The 12,528-nt window shown below is 38.7% G+C and overlaps 1 protein-coding gene and 1 non-coding gene across 3 annotated transcripts in view; one reads left to right on the forward strand and one right to left on the reverse strand.

Annotated features, from left to right (window-relative positions):
- The window catches only part of NUDT3 (nudix hydrolase 3), a 127,382-nt gene that overhangs the window by 23,118 nt on the left and 91,736 nt on the right, over positions 1–12,528 (reverse strand). The gene's annotated exons all lie outside the window — the stretch shown is intronic.
- Positions 7,199–7,283, forward strand: TRNAR-UCG (transfer RNA arginine (anticodon UCG)). The gene has a single exon. It is a non-coding gene; the product is annotated as a tRNA-Arg (tRNA).

A 12,528-nucleotide genomic window follows, 5' to 3' on the forward strand; every position in this document is an offset into this window, starting at 1 on the left:
AGAAGGCTATTGGCTCTTCTCCCAGCAGTTCAGCTTCTATTCAGGGTTCCAACACAAACCAGCTTAAATACAGTACTATATTCTCTAACAGGGCAGATTCTAATCTCTTCACTAAGCCAATGAATTAACTATTCATCAATGGGTAGCATGCAATTGTATGTGATAATGTAAACAGATAGATTGAGTCAAGAGATTTCCTTTATTCTAGTTTTTAAAAACAATGATTAAAACATAATTTAGGAGTTATTTGCAGTAAAAGAGGGCTAACCTTTAGGTTCTTTTAGTAAGTTAAAATTTTTTTAATGTTTTTTTTTGAGAGGGAGAGGGAGAGAGAGAGAACACATGAGAGGGGAAAGGACAGAGAGAGAGAGAGAGAGAGAGAGAGAGACAGAGAGAGAGACAGAATCTGAAGCTGTCAGCACAGAGCCCCAGACAAGGCTCAAACCCACAAACCACGAGATCATGGCCTGAGCCGAAGTCGGACGCTCAACCGACCAAGCCACCCAGGCACCCACTCTTAATCGGTTTAAAATAAATAATAATAAAATGTTAATTCTGTGACTAAAGAGTGGGTTCTTTTAAAAAGTGGCTAGTGTTTGAGCTATATATAAGGGTGGCTGAATTTTAAAAATCGTGACCTACTTAGATTTTTTTTAATCTACTAAAAGCAAGAAATCTGTCTTTAGCCTCTTAGAGAAACAAAAATATTTATGGGCGCCTGGAACATGCGACTCGATCTTGGGGTTGTGAGTTCAAGCCCCACATCAGATGTAGAGATTACGTAAGAAAAAACATAACATCACTTAAGAGTCAAGGAAAAAAACAGATATAACTCTAAAAAAATTTTTTTAACTTAAAAAAATATAGTAGTAGACTAAGTAAATTATCTCTTCTTCCTGAGACCTCATTAAAATCAAAGTGAGACTAGAAAGTGGCTATCGGAAGAAAGGAGATTTTAAAGAAAATTCCAGGGGCGCCTGGGTGGCTCAGCTGGTTAAGCATTCGACTCTTGATTTTGACTCAGGTCATGATCTCACTGTTCATGAGTTTGAGCCCCACATCAGGCTCTGCACTGATGGCGTGGAGCCTGTTTGGGATTCTCTCTCCCTCTCCCTCTCTCTCTCTCTCCCTCTGCCCCTCCCCTGCTCATTCCCTCCCTCCCTCCCTCTCTCTCAAAAATAAACATTAAAAAAAAATTCCAAGAATATGCAAAGTGATAAGTGAGGGTTGGAAAGATGAAGAAAAGCAAAAAAAGTAGCTCAGCTTCCAGACTCTGGAGAGGTTCCAGGATAGCATATGGCAGGAACCCAGGGTGGAAGTGAGAAGGGGTCCTGAAAGTTGAATGTCTACATCCCAAACAGCCATCCCCACACATGGAGAATGGCCTGGAGCCAGGCATCTATCACCTAGACAACTCTAATCCAAGCAGAAAAACAGAAACAGGAAGAACAACTGTAGCATATATATCCATAAATATCCCCCAAATGGAGTCCACCTATTGTGGCATTCTTTTAGCTGGCTCCTGGTAAGACAGCCCCACTTCCCTCCAGGTCACTCCTTACACAAATCTCCCATTCGGTGCTGCTACTGACTCAGTCCTAACTGACTCAGTCCTAACTGGGACAGGACACCCACGGTTCACCCAACATCTAAGGAGCATCATCAAAAGGAAGAAAAAATCAAAATAAGCAAATGAAAACTAGCTCTAGTCAAAAAAAAAAAAAAAAAAAGAAAGAAAAGAAAAGAAAACTTAGAGAAAATTAGTTATTATCTTTAAAGAAATTTGAGAGGCTGTGGCATCCCAAAAAAGAACAAAATGTATGCAAAAGCAACCAAGAATAAAAATGGCATTTTAGAACTTAAAAATGTGACTGCTGATATAAAACATTCACTAGGTAGGGGCACGTGGGTGGCTCAGTTAGTTAAGTGCTGACTTCAGCTCATGAGTTCCGAGCCCCATATCGGGCTCTGTGTTGACAGCTTGGAGCCTAGACCCTTTTTCGGATTCTGTGTCTCCCTCTCTCTCTGACCCTCCCTCACTTATGCTCTGTCTCTCTCTCTCTCTCTCAAAAATGAATAAACATTAAATAATTTCTTTCTTTCTTTTTTTTTTTAAATTTTTTTTTCAACGTTTTCTATTTATTTTTGGGACAGCGAGACAGAGCATGAACGGGGGAGGGGCAGAGAGAGAGGGAGACACAGAATCGGAAACAGGCTCCAGGCTCTGAGCCATCAGCCCAGAGCCCGGCGCGGGGCTCGAACTCACGGACCGCGAGATCGTGACCTGGCTGAAGTCAGACGCTTAACCGACTGCGCCACCCAGGTGCCCCTAAATAATTTTTTTAAATAAAAAAAAAATTCACTAGAAGGGCAAAACCCTCAGTGAGACAATGAAAGTATAAGGCAAACAATAAGATATTACTTAGTGTGTGCTCTTCCTTAGGGAATTACTTAAGGAATGTTTCTTTTCTTTCTAAGTGTTCCAGTTCTATTTTATTTTTAAGCCATAGACCACACAAAAATATTATTCGGATACAATTTTAGAACTCAGGGGAAAAGTCTATCTTAAAAAAAAAAAACAAAATTCTTAGGGGTGCCCAAGTGGCTCAGTTGGTTGAGTGCCCGACTTGATTTTGGCTCAGGTCATGATCTCACGGTTCATGAGTTCAAACCCCGTGTCAGGCTCTGCACTGATAGTGTGGAGCCTGCTTAGGATTCTCTCTCTTCCTCTCTCTCTGCCCTTCCCCACTTGTGCTCTCCCTCTCTCTCAAAATAAATAAACATTAAAAAAAAAAAAAGAAACATTCTTAGATGGACAGGTCTGTGCCCATATATTGACTCTCATAGTCTTAATTTCCTTCCATAACAACCAACACACATGGAACTTTGAATCTCAGCAGACGACTGGGCAGGCAAGAATGGAGCAAATGGAAAAGCATCAAGGACAGATGAAGCCTATGAAGAAAGTAAAGGAATCTTCTACTCCAGCCCCTTGACACTCCCTGCAATTGCCCCTGACACACAAACACACACACACACACAGTCTTACTAAACTCTGCATGCACAAAGCAGGGAATGAACCATCAGCGGAACTTTAATTCTGCAGTGTATGGGAACAGGGGCCCTGCCAGACCAATCAGTGTGTAAGGAGTAAGCTTGGCAGGTTGGTAGAGGATGGATGACTGCTGAGGGCAGATGAGCTGGAGAAAAACAGAGACAGACATAAAAAAGAGACTGTCCCTAATGAAAACATCCATCATTACCGGAAGTATTTATTTCAGTCACAACTATGAAACAAACTCAGAGTTCAGTCAAAGAATGAGCACTCAGACAAAAATCAAATATAGGGAAAGGCAGTAGTTCAAAACAAAAGGGGAACCAATCTGACAATTCAAGAAACAGTTATCATAAGAAAAACTGAATTCTTATTCACTAAGATTGAAGAAGACATTACAGCTCTAAACCAATGGCAGGCTATTACAAATAGGGAGCAATGTGAAAACAAAAAAAATCCTAAATAACATCACCATTATTATTACATACCAATAGTCCCAGAGAAGGCAATGGATAGCTAATTGAATACAACAGAAAAGTAGAGATTTGGAAGGCCAAAGTTTGAAGAATTCTCTGAGCACACAGATAAACATATGGAGATCAAAACTATAAAAAGGATAAGGAAATACAATATAAAAGAGAAGTTTCAGCAAAAGAAAATAAAAGTAATGAAGGTGGGACAATAATTAAAGAAAAAAAGAGGAAAAGTTCCTGAAGCTAAGGAAAGACACAAACCTTCTTATCAAAAGAGCTCATCAAATATGGGGCAGACTCCAGTGACATTTCTGAGTTTCAGTGTAGATGAAAGTTTTCATGCATTTACACAGGGCAAAAATAATTTGATACCAGACTTTTCCTCTACAACACCAAATGCTTGAAGTCAACAGTCCTAAGGAAAAAGATTACTTTTCAAGGAATCTATAATTAGGCAAAACATTCAAGTGTGAAAAAAAATTTTAAAACACATAACACTCTTTACTTTTCTTAAAAGTAGTTCCCAGTATGCTGTAGTCAACCAATAACAGACGAGGTGAAAAAACACACAAAGGGAATACATGAAGAGAGAAAGAAAGGGGAAAAAGAGGTGTGATCAATGATAGCAGTAAAATTCATTGACATTAGATTAAAAACATTTTTTAATTTAAAATTTTTGTTTATTTATTTTTGAGAGAGAGAGAGAGCGCACAAGCCAGGGGAGGGCCACAGAGAGAGGGAGACAAAGAATCTGAAGTGGGCTCCAGGCTCTGAGCTGCCACCACAGAGCCTGATGTGGGGCTTCAACTCACAAACTGTGAGATCATGACCTGAGCCAAAGTCGGACGTTTAACCAACTGAGCCAGCCAGGTGCCCCTAAATTTAAAAATGTTTAATGTTTATTTATATATTTGAGAGAGACAGAGAGAGAGAGAGAGAGAGAGCGAGTGCGCACACGCAGTGGGGGAGGGGCGGAAAGAGAGGGAGACCAGAATCCCAAGCAGACTCCAGGTTCCAAGCTGTCAGCCCAGAGCACGACAAGGGGCTTAAACCCACAGACTGTGAGATCATGACCTGAGCTGAAGTCAGATGCTTAACCAACTGAGCCACCCAAGCACCCTGGCCTTAAATTTAAATTATTGTTGATATCGTTGTTTTCAATATCACAGCTGGTGACTTTTTTTTAAGTTTATTTATTTATTTTGAGAATACATGTGTGCACACAAGTGAGGGAAGGACAGAGAGAAGGGAGAGAGAGAATCTCAAGCAGGCTCCATGCTGTCAGAGCAGAGCCCAATGCAGGGCTCGAATCCATGAATGGTGAGATCATGACCTGAGCCAAAATTAGGAGTTGGACACTTAACTGATTGAGCCACCCAGGTGCCCCAGATGATAACTTTTTGTATTTTAAAGAATAGTATCTTAACAATAGTGATAATCTACACCTAAAGTTAAAAATTTAAACAAAATGAGAGTTGTGCAATAGGAGATTATTAGTTTTTGTCTTTTAGATTGTGTGTTGTTTGTGGGTGGACTATTTTGTTTGCTTACAAAAATAAATACTTGTTCAAATACGCTACTTGAAAAGGAATTTTAGTTTCTGGTCCAGTATATAAGGAGCTTAGAAACTGCCACTCTGTCCTAACAACAACAAAAAAAACTGAACTGAAAAATTAACAACTCTTCTTAGAGTTTTTGCAAAAGTGAAGTAAAAGGGCAAACCAAAATTGCCTCCAAAATTGGAGAGACAGGCGAATACAGAAGATCACAACTTACAGGAGCAGAAGCCACCAAGGGAACCAATGGGAGTGCGAGAGGGTGGGGAAGGAAAACCTAAACTGTAATTGATGGGTTGCGGGAGGCTCAGCAGACAAGTCTGAGAATCAAAAACTTCAGTGGGGAAGCCCCACCATACTTTTGTGTTTTTACCTCCAGGTACCTCCCTCTTGCTTCCAGGGAGAGGAAAAAAACAGCCGTTTTCAAATACTCCAGAACATTCTGTTCTTAACAAAGCCTGACTTTAAAAGAAAGTATTTTACCAGAGGCTAATGTATTGGGTTTCTTTCAGAGCCTAGCCAATGGGGAGGAAGGGTAATATCCAATTCCAGCACCCTCTAGTCATCCAGTCCCACCTCAAGTGGGGGTGGGGAGGAGAGGTGAAGAAGAGCTGGAAATACAGAGAAGAATTTATGAAGTTCACAGCCCAAAGGCACAGGCTTGCTCACTACAAGACTGAGACCTAATCACAGGACTATAGACTTCTTCCCTTCCTTGCACAACTAACCCCCATATTACTGAGGTCCTGTTTACCAGAATTCCTTTTATCTGGTACATCATGTTCAGCTTTCAACAAAACATTACTAAGGCAGGGGCGCCTGGGTGGCTCAGCTGGTTAAGCGTCTGACTTCGACTCGGGTCATGATCTCATGGTTCGTGAGTTCAAGACCTGCGTCGGGCGCTGTGCTGACAGCTCGGAGCCTGGAGCCTGCTTCAGATTCTGTGTCTCCCTCTCCCTCTGTCCCTCCCCCACTCGCACTCTCGCTCTCTCAAAAATAAATAAAACATCTTTAAAAATTTTTTTAAATAAATTAAAATAAAAAATAAATTAAAAAATTACAAGCCACACTAAAAGGAAAAAACACAGTCCGAAGATAAAGAACAAGCATCAGAACCAGACTGAGATATGGCAGGAATGCTGAAATTAACAGACCATAAATGTAAAACAACTATGATTAATATGTTAAGGGTTCTAACAGAAAAAGAACCAATGGGTACTATAAACAGAGACACTGATATTCTTTTTTTTTTTTAATTTATTCTTTTTAACATTTTTTCATTTTTGAGAGAGAGAGACAGAGTATGAGCAGGGAAGGGGCAGAGAGAGGGGGAGACACAGAATCTGAAGCAGGCTCCAGGCTCTGAGCTGTCAACACAGGGCTCGAGGCGGGGCTCCAACTCACGAACTGCGAGATCATGACCTGAGCCGAAGTCAGATGCTCAACCAACTGAACCACCCAGGTGTCCCAGAGACACTGAAATTCTAAGAATGAATCGAAAAGTAATGCTAAAGTTCAAAGACACTGTTAACAGAAATGAAGAATGCCTTTGATTGGCTCATCAGTAGACTAAACACAACTGAGGAAAGAGTCCGTCGACTTGAGGATATGTCAACAGAATCTTCCAAAACTGAAAAGAAAAAAAAAAATAATCTGAAAAAAACAAAAATAAAAAACAAAACATCCAAGAACTGCGTGATGACTATAAAAGGTGTAACACTGCATAATGGGAATACCGGAAGAAGAAAGACAAAGAGAAGCAATATTTGAAGCAATGATGACTGAGAATTTCCCAAATTAACGTCAGACACAAAACCTAGATCCAGGAAGCTTAGAGAACACCAAGCAGGATAAATACACAAAAAACTACATGTAGACATATCATATTCAAAGTGTAGAAAATCAAAGATATGGAAAAAAGTTTAAAAAAAGCTAGAGGGGGAAAACCCTAGCTTACCTACAGAAGAGCAAAGTTAAGAACTGTATCTGACTTTATTTTAGAAAGCAGGCAAGCAAAAAGAGAATGGAGTGAAACAATGTGTTGAGAAGAAAAAACCAGCAACCGAGATTTCTGTATCCTGCAAACTTATTTTTTAAAAGTGAAGGAGACGGGCGCCTGGGTGGCTCAGTCGGTTGAGCGTCTGACTTCGGCTCAGGTCATGATCTCACGGTCCGTGGGTTCGAGCCCCGCGTCGGGCTCTGTGCCGACAGCTCAGAGCCTGGAGCCTGCTTCGGATTCTGTGTCTCCCTCTCTCTCTGCCCCTCCCCTGCTCATGCTCTGTCTCTCTCTGTCAAAAAGAAATAAACATTAAAAAAAAATTAAAAAATAAAGTGAAGAAGAAAGACTTTCCAGAAAAACCAAAACTGAGAAAATTTGTTGCCAGTAGACTTGGCCTGAAAGAATGTTAAAAAAAAAAAAGTTCTTTAAAGAAAAGCAAAATGATAATAGGTCAGAAGTCAGATTTACATAAAAAGAACATTAGAGAAAGAAGGAAAAATAAAAACTTTTATTTTTCTTATTCTTAATTGATCTAATAACAGTTGGAAATAACAGGAACACTGTATTCAACTATGTGTACACAAACAAACTTATGTATAAATGAAATGAATGACAGAAATGATAGAAGGGATGGAGGAGTAAGGGCTACTTTGTCATTAAAAGGTACTTGCACTATCTGTGAAGTGGAATAGTGTTGTTTTAAAGTGGACTTGGATTAGTTATAATATACATATTGCAATAAATATACATTGCAAACACCAGAGCAATCGCTTAAAAAAAAAAAAAAGCAAAACTGGTATGTTAAGAAAAGACAGAAATGGAATCATATATAGTGCTCAACTAAAACCACAAAAGGCAGAAAAAAGAATGGAAGACAAAAATAGAAACAAAGAACAGGAGCAACAAATAGAAAATGGTATCAATGGTCACTCTGAACATCATGGCCTACGTACAACCAATAAAAGACTTTCAGAGAGGATCAAAAAACAAGAGCCAACTAATATGCTGTCTCCAAGGAGCTCATACAGATGGAAACACACATACAGATGAAAAGGAAAGGGATGGAGAAAGATATACCATACTAACACAAACCAAAAGGAAGTATGAATAGCTATATTAATTTCAGAATAAACAGATTTCAGAGCAAGTAAGATTCCCAGAGATAAAGAATATTATATAGTGCTACATAACAGTGTTACATAATGATAAAATGCTCAATTCTCCAAGAAGACATAATAATCCTTAATGTGTGTATACCAAACAATAATGTATCCAAATATGTGAGGCAAAAACTGACAGGACTACAAAACTAAATGAATCCACTATTATTGCTGGAGACTTCAACACCTCTCTATCAGAAATGGACAGATCCATCAGGCAGAAAAGAAATCAGATATAATTGACATCTACAGATTACTTCATGCAACAACAGCAGAATATGCATTCTTCTCAAACTCACATGTGTATTCACCAAGCCAGACCACATTCTGGGCTGTAAAACACACTTATTTAAAAGTATAGAAGTCAGGAGCACCTGGGTGGCTCAGTCTGTTAAGTGCCTGACTTCAGCTCAAGTCATGACCTCACGCTTCGTGAGTTCAAGCCCCGTGTTGGGCTCTGTGCTGACAGCTCGAAGCCTGGAGCCTGCTTCAGATTGTGTCTCCCTCTCTCTCTGCCCCTTCCCTGCTTGCGCTCTGTCTCCCTCTCTCTCAAAAAATAAACATTAAAAATAGATAAATAAATATAAAAGTATAGAAATCATATAATATAAGCTCTCAGACCATAATGAAGCTAAACTAGAAATCAGTATCAGGAAAGATAGCTGGAAAATCCAAAATACTAGAGAGATTGAAAAACACACTTGTAAATAACACATAGGTCAAAGAAGAAATCTCTAAAGAGCCGCTCTGGAAAACAGTGTGGAGGTTCCTCAAAAAATTAAAAACAGATCTACCCTATGACCCAGCAATAGCATTGCTAGGAATTTACCCAAGGGATACAGGAGTGTTGATGCATAGGGGCATTTGTACCCCAATGTTTACAGCAGCATTTTCAACAATAGCCAAATTATGGAAAGAGCCTAAATGTCCATCAACTGACGAATAGATAAAGAAGATGTGGTTTATATATATAATGGAATACTACTTGGCAATGAGAAAGAATGAAATCTGGCCATTTGTAGCAATGTAGATGGAACTGGAGAGTATTAGGCTAAGTGAAATAAGTCAGGCAGAGAAAAACAGATACCATATGTTTTCACTCATATGTGGATCCTGAGAAACTTAACAGAAGACCATGGGGGAGGGGAAGGGGGGAAAAAAAAGTTACAGAGGGAAGGAGGCAAACCATAAGAGACTCTTAAATACTGAGAACAAACTGAGGGTTGATGGAGGGTGGGGAAGAGGGGAAAGTAGGTGATGGGCACTGAGGAGGGCACCTGTTGGGATGAGCACTGGGTGTTGTATGGAAACCAATTTGACAATAAATTATATATTAAAATAAATAAAATAAATAAATGTGATTTAAAAAAACAAAAAATAAAAAATAAAAATAAAAATAAACTAAATGAACATAAAAACACAACTTACCAAAATTTGTGGGATGCAGTTAGAGCAGTGCTTACAGAGAAATTTATAGCACCGAATGCAAATATTAGATGAGAAGAAAGATCCAAAATCAATAATCTAAGCTTCCACCTTAGGAAACTAGAAAAAGAACAAATTAAATCCAAAAAAGTACAAGAACAGAAATAAAATTAGAACAGAAATCAATGAATTTCAAAATGGAAAATCAAAAGAGAAAAATCAATACAACTAAAAGGTGGTTCTTTGAAAAGATCAATAAAATCAGTAGGTCTCCCAAGCTAATTAAGAGAAAAAATACAAATTACTAATATCAGACATGAAAGAGAGGCCATCACTACAGATCCTATGAACATCAAAAGGATAATAAGGGAACACTATGAATCAGTGAATACTACATCCACAAATTCAATAACTTAGAAGAAATGAATCAATTCCTTGCAAAACACAAGCTGCCAAAACTCACACAAGAATGGACAGTCTAGGGGTACCTGGCTGGCTCGGTAGTACAGCATACAACTCTTGATCTCAGGGCTGTGATTTTGAGCCCCACGACGGGTATAGAGATAACTTAAAAATAATAACTTAAAAAGTTAAAAAAAAAAAAGAATAGACAATCTAAATAGGACTATGTCTATTAAAGAAATTGAATCAATAATTGATAATCTTCCAAAACAGAAAGCACCAGGCCCAAATAGGTTAACTGGTGAATTCTACCAAACATCTGAAGACAGAAACCATACCAATTTTCTACATCTCTTCTAGAATACAGAAGCAGAAGCAATATTTCCTAACTTATTCTATGAGGCCAGCATTAACCTAATACCAAAACCAGACAGATATAACAAAAAAAACTGCAATCTCTCATGAATAGAGATACGAAAATCCTCAACAAAATATTAGCAAATGGAATCCAACACTATGTAAAGAGAATTATAAATAGGATGAAGTGGGATTTTCCTAGGTATATAAAACTGGCTCATCATTTGAAAATCAATTAATGTAATCTACCACATCAATAGGCTAAAAAGGAAAAAAAAAAACCCCACAGGATCCTATCAATAGATACATAAAAAACACTTGACCAGATTGAACACCCATTATTCACGATAAAAATGCTCAGTAAACTGGGGATACAGAAGAACTTCTTCAACTTGATAAAGATGATCTACAAAAACCTACAGCTAACATCATACTTAATGATGAGAAACTCAAAAGTTTTCCCACTAAGGTCAAGTACAAGGCAAGTCCCCTCCCACCACTCCTTTTAAACATCATTATTGGAAGTTCTAGCTAATGCAGTAAGACAACAAAACAAAATAAAGGGCATACAGATTGAACGAAGAAATAAAACTTTGTCTGCAGATGACATGATTGTAGAAATTCTGAAAGAACTGGAAAAAAATACTTGGGCAATTAAGAAGTGATTACAGCAAGGTTGCAGGATACAAGGTTAATATGCAAAAGTCCATTGCTTCCCTATATACCAATAATGAAAATGTAGAATTTGAAATTTAAAACACAATGCAATTTACCTTAGCACTTCTCAAAATGAAATACTTATATATAAATCTAACAAAACATGTACAAGATCTATATGAAGAAAACTACAAACCTCTATGAAAGAACTCAAAGAACTAAATACATGGAGAGATATTCCATGTTTATGAATAGGAAGACTCAATACTGTCAAGATGTCAGTTCTTCCCAACTTGATCTACAGATTCAATACAATCCTCATCAAAATCCCAGCAAGTTTTTGTGGACAGCAACCAACTGATTCTAAAGTTCATACAGAGAGGCAAAAGATTCAGAACAGCCAACCTCTATATCGAAGGCAAGTAACAAAGAACTGTCACTCCCTAACTTTAAAACTTAGGATAAAGCTTCAGTGAATAAGATGGTATGGTTTTGATGAAAAAAGAGACAAATATATTAAAGGAACAGAACAAAGAGCACAGAAATATGACCAACTAATCTCTGACAGGGAACAAAGGCAATAAAATAGAAAGAACAGTGTATTCAACAAAGTGGTGCTACAACAAGTGAATGTCTCCAGGTAAAACAACAACAAATCTAGACACAGACCTTTCATCCCTTCACAAATATTAAGCCAAAATGGATGAGACCTAAACATAAAATGCAAAACTAAAAAACAGAGCAGAAAACCTAGATGCCTTCGGTATGATGGTGACTTTTTTTAATGTTTATTTTTGAGAGAGAGAGAGAGAGAGAGAGAGAGAGAGAGAGAGAGAGAATGGGGGAGGGGCAGACAGAGAGGGAGACACAGAATCCAAAGCAGGCTCTAGGCTCTGAGCCGTCAGCATAGAGCCCGATGCGGGGCTTGAACCCACCAACCGTGAGATCGTGACCCAAGCATGCGTAGGACACTTAACCAACTGAGCCAGCCAGGCGCCCCAATTTTTTGAATAGAATACCAAAGGTGCAATCCATAAAAATAAAGAACTGATAAGCAGGACTTCATTAAAATTAAAAACTTCTGGGGCGCCTGGGTGGCGCAGTCGGTTAAGCGTCCGACTTCAGCCAGGTCACGATCTCGCGGTCCGTGAGTTCGAGCCCCGCGTCAGGCTCTGGGCTGATGGCTCAGAGCCTGGAGCCTGTTTCCCATTCTGTGTCTCCCTCTCTCTCTGCCCCTCCCCTGTTCATGCTCTGTCTCTCTCTGTCCCAAAAATAAATAAACGTTGAAAAAAAAATTAAAAAAAAAATTAAAAACTTCTGCTCTGTGAAAGGCAGTGTTAAGAGAATGAGAAGGCAAGCCAAAATATTTGTAAACACATATCTGATAAAAGACTGTTATCCAAATAACAAAGAACTCCCAAAACTCAACAGTAAGAAAATGAAC

This window comes from Herpailurus yagouaroundi, unplaced genomic scaffold (assembly GCF_014898765.1).
Source record: "Herpailurus yagouaroundi ecotype Mexico unplaced genomic scaffold, PumYag 139, whole genome shotgun sequence".
Classification (NCBI taxonomy): Eukaryota; Metazoa; Chordata; class Mammalia; order Carnivora; family Felidae; genus Herpailurus; species Herpailurus yagouaroundi.